General features: G+C 45.8%; 1 pseudogene; it reads left to right on the top strand.

Moving 5' to 3' along the window:
• Positions 1-3,242: 3,242 nt before the first annotated feature.
• Positions 3,243-4,195, top strand: LOC140428871 (nucleosome assembly protein 1-like 1-A; annotated as a pseudogene).
• The last annotated feature ends 447 nt before the right edge of the window (positions 4,196-4,642 follow it).

Genomic DNA, 4,642 nt, shown 5'->3' with positions numbered 1-4,642 from the left:
GAAGGTAGTCAAGAAGGCATACGGCATGCTTGCCTTCATTGGCCGGGGCATTGAGTATAAGAATTGGCAAGTCATGTTGCAGCTGTATAGAACCTTAGTTAGGCCACACTTGGAATATAGTGTTCAATTCTGGTCGCCACACTACCAGATGGATGTGGAGGCTTTAGAGAGGGTGCCGAAGAGATTTACCAGAATGTTGCCTGGTATGGAGGGCATTAGCTATGAGGAGCGGTTGAATAAACTCGGTTTGTTCTCACTGGAACGATGGAGGTTGAGGGGCGACCTGATAGAGGTCTTCAAAATTATATGGGGCATAGACAGGGTGGATAGTCAGAGGCTTTTCCCCAGGGTAGAGGGGTCAATTACTAGGGGGCATAGGTTTAAGGTGAGGGGGGCAAGGTTAGAGTAGATATACGAGGCAAGTTTTTTTTACACAGAGGGTAGTGGGTGCCTGGAACTCGCTACCGGAGGACGTGGTGGAAGCAGGGACGATAGTGACATTTAAGGGGCATCTTGGCAAATACATGAATAAGATGGGAATAGAGGGATACGGACCCAGGAAGTGTAGAAGATTGTAGTTTAGTCGGGCAGCATGGTCGGCACGGGCTTGGAGGGCCGAAGGGCCTGTTCCTGTGCTGTACATTTCTTTGTTCTTTGGTTGGGGGGTATTTGTGATTGCCGCAGATGGGAGCCATGGGGGACATCCTAGTCAGCCCGAATTGCTGTCTTCATTGGGCCCACATTTTCAGTGTGGCCGCTACCACTGGGCTTGATGTGTATTTTGCCGAGCGGGATGGGAGTTCTTCTGTAGCCAAGGCCCGGAGAATCGTCCCCTTGCAGGAGGCCTCCTCCATCCGCAACCACTCTGAGTTGGGTTTGTTTACCCATCCCCTCACTCTTTCCACCGTTGCTGCCCAGTGGTAGTACTGCAGGTTTGGTAATGCCAAGCCACCTTTAATTTTCCTCCTTTGCAGTGTCGGTTTGGGAACTCTTGGGTTCTTACCACCTTCCACCCCCCACCCCCTCCCACACACGCGCACACACACAAACGCCATAATTAAGCAGTCTGCATTTTGGAAAAAGGCCTTTGGGATGAAGATCGGTATGGATCTAAACAGGAAGAGGAACCTCGGCAGCAAGTTCATCTTGATTGTCTGCACTCTCCCCGCCTCTGTAGGTCCTTTTTGACTTCCTCCACCAGGCTGGTCAGGTTCTACTTGTGGATCTGTGTCCAGTCTCTGGCTATTTGGATCCCCAGGTATCGGAATCTGTTCTGGGCTGTTTTAAACGGTACCTCCTCCAGCTGTGCCTCTCCCCCATTTGGATTCACTGGGAACGCCTCACCTTTGCCCAGGTTGCGTTTGTAACCCGAGAAGGTTCGGAAACGCTTTCAGGATTTGCAGTATTGCCCTCAGTCCTTCTTGTAGCTTCGAGACATAGAGGAGCAGGTCATCCGTGTAGTGATCTCTGTATATGCATACACACAAGGGGTTAATGTGTAATCAGCAGCACCACATGATCACTAGAGAGCCGGACCAACTAGTGTCTGGACTGAATTTTCTTCTCTAGTTGTCTAACCTTATCTAACTAGTTCTTTTAAAGCCAATACACCTGGTACCATGTTTTGTTACCTGTGTGGTAGGGGTATAAAAGGCAGCCACATTGGGTCTTCGGCAGTCTCTCTCTCTTGGGTGCACTGTGACCAGGACAATATCAGAATCGTTCAGATGGCTAGTGGAGTTACATATAGTTATTGGAGTTAGATCTTGTTAACCTTATCACTTGTATCAAAGTTAAAGTAAAGAACTCATGCACTTGCTGTTACAGTTACTCAATAAACCTTGTTCGCCTGAACCTCCGCCTCGCCTCGTGTGGCCGCCTGTCTGCACGCACGCAGTTCCTGCCCCTTTCCTTCGCTACTGCTCCTAATGTCATGCCAACCCCACGGTTTGTTATTTCCAGGCATGTTCCTTTCCTGTGCCTTTCATCTTTGGATGGAATGTGGTGGGCATTTTAAGCCCAAATTCCCGATAAATTGCCTCTGTTGGGTTCGTTTGGGAGAAGATCCACCTGATGTGCATCCGCTCAGCACATCGCCGCCAACGGAAGTCTTCCGAATTGGCATGTTTTTTGAGCAGCAATTCAAACTTTATGTTGCAGCCCTTGGCCTGCAGGTACAGCCTGACGAGAGGTGTATTGCATTGCTGCTCACAGTAGCAGGTCCTCAAGCCTTCAAAATTTACAATACTTTCGCATTCAACAGCTAAACACAAAGGAAAACCTTCGATGAAGTAATAAAATACTTTGATCAACATTGCTCCCTGAAAAGAAATAAAATGTTCCAGCGGTATATCTATTGCATGTGTACTCAGAAGGCAGGCAAATCTTTCGATAGTTTTCTAACCGACTTGCGGTTGAAGGGGCAGTCGTGCAATTTTAGTACTTTAAGGTCGTTGATGATCCGCGATCAGATAGTGTTTAGGATATCAAATGACAAGGTATGCGAGAGGCTATTAAGGGACTATGAACTTCAACTAGAAAACGCAATCAAGATTTGTCATGTCTGTGAGCTAGCTGTGCAGCAGATTTGCAATCTGAAACATTGTGGTGCCAATCTGGAAGAAGACGCCTGCACCATAAACATTGTGACTTAGTTGAATAAGGAACGTGGTCCCAGTGTGGGTGGCCATTTTAACTGACCAACCAGGTCTACCATTTTATGCCAGTGATGCAGCAATCTACATTTGTCATGACAATGTCCAGCATTTGGAAAGGCGTGTTCCAAGTGTGGAAGAACAAATCACTTTGCGAGGCAATGTTTTTCACGTCCAACAGTGGACCAAACGGGATCAGTCAATGTGATTGATGAGATGCGCATTGAAGACCTGTTTTTCATTGATCTGATTTCGACTGAGGACATGATGAGTCCGAATATGCAAAGTGAATAAGTCTTACTTACCATTTGCGGCAATAGTGACGGTGATGCTGATACCATGGAAGACAGATGGACAATTCCATTGTTGCTGAATGCCACATTGATCAAATGCAAGCTCAACATGGGAGCGAGAGCCAACCTTATTAGTTTGTCAGATTTGATAAGGCTGTGAGTTAAACTGAAAGGCATCGATCAAACAAGACTACTGAAAGGCTTCAATGGGAATGATGTTGCGACATTGGGAGCATGTGAACTCGAAGCATGGGTAGACAACCAAAGTCACATCATACCATTTTCCATTGTGGACATGGAACGCGAGTCTATCATAGGAGCCGACGCGTGTGAGGCACTTGAGCTCATTGAACGGCTGTACATTCCAGACAGCGCTGTGATGGAGGATGAATGCAAATGGCAACAAGATGAAGAAAAAGAGGAGCCAAAAGGACTTCCAGAATTCTGATTGATGGTCTTCACAAATGTGGATTTGCTCAGTGACGTGATGCAGGAGCATGATGAGCCTATCTTAAAGCATTTACAAGACTTAAAAAGGTGACATTTTCAGATCCTGGACAGCCAATGAGTTTTACTCTGGAGTTTAAGTTTGAGCCAAATGAGTATTTCACAAATGAAGCAGCGACAAAAACATACCTGATGGAGGCGCAGCCTGATGAGTTAGACTTTTTCTTCTTTGATGGACCAGAAATTATAGGATGCACAGGATGCCAGATTGACTGGAAGAAAGGAAAAAACATCATAATGAAGATCATTAAAACGAAGCAGAAGCATAAGGGTCGGGGCACTGGTAGAACAGTTACGAAAATTGTACCAAATGACTCTTTCTTCAATTTCTTTAGTCCTCCTGCAGTTCCAGAGGATGGGGAACTGGATGAAGGTTCTGCAGCCAGACTCACTACTGACTTTGAAATTGGTCACTTCTTGCAGGAACACATAATTCCACGAGCAGTGTTATACTCCACAGGAGAAGCTATTGCAGACGATGATTACAATGAAGGTGATTCCGATGATGATTCCGATGAGGAAAATGAAGAAGCGGATGATGAGCCAGAAGAGGAAGACCATGAAAGTTTATTTAGCTTATTTGACATTAGTGAAGAGGTGATAACAAGAAGCATCCAATCTATGCAGGAAGACGATGAGTGTGAAAGCTCTAAGATGGAGTGTGAAGAGGTTGAAAGTGTCGTGCTGGGACAGCTTCACAAGAGAGAGAGGCAAGGCTCACTGTTTATACCTGACCAGTGAACATGCCCTTATGCCACACCAGTTATCCTGACTGCCACCCACGACTGTGCGAGTCTCTCTCTTGTAGATAGTGAAATGTCACCTGGGCAGCTTCACAAGAGAGAGAGAAAGAGAGCCCACTGTTTATTCCTAACCAGTAGACCATCTTGAGTGAGTGTTTTCGAGGCCCCCAGATTGCTTTTTGGTCCTGTAACCCCGGAATTATGTTGTGGCAATGATTGTGAGAGACCGAGAGACTAAATAAGGGTAATCTTAAAAATAACTAGTTTATTCAAGAAAATCCAGATCGTAAAGAAAACTAAACTCAGATCACAGCCCACAATACCCCACTACTATGGTATGGGAACAAGAAACTAAAGGTGGCACAATGTAAATTGTTACTTTTATATAATTACCTTTACACCCAAACCACCCCTATTCAACAAGCTGACCTAATTGGGGGTTTCT

Source organism: Scyliorhinus torazame, chromosome 8 (genome assembly GCF_047496885.1).
Source record: "Scyliorhinus torazame isolate Kashiwa2021f chromosome 8, sScyTor2.1, whole genome shotgun sequence".
In the NCBI taxonomy this organism is placed as follows: Eukaryota; Metazoa; Chordata; class Chondrichthyes; order Carcharhiniformes; family Scyliorhinidae; genus Scyliorhinus; species Scyliorhinus torazame.
This window is presented reverse-complemented; position numbering and strand designations above follow the sequence as displayed.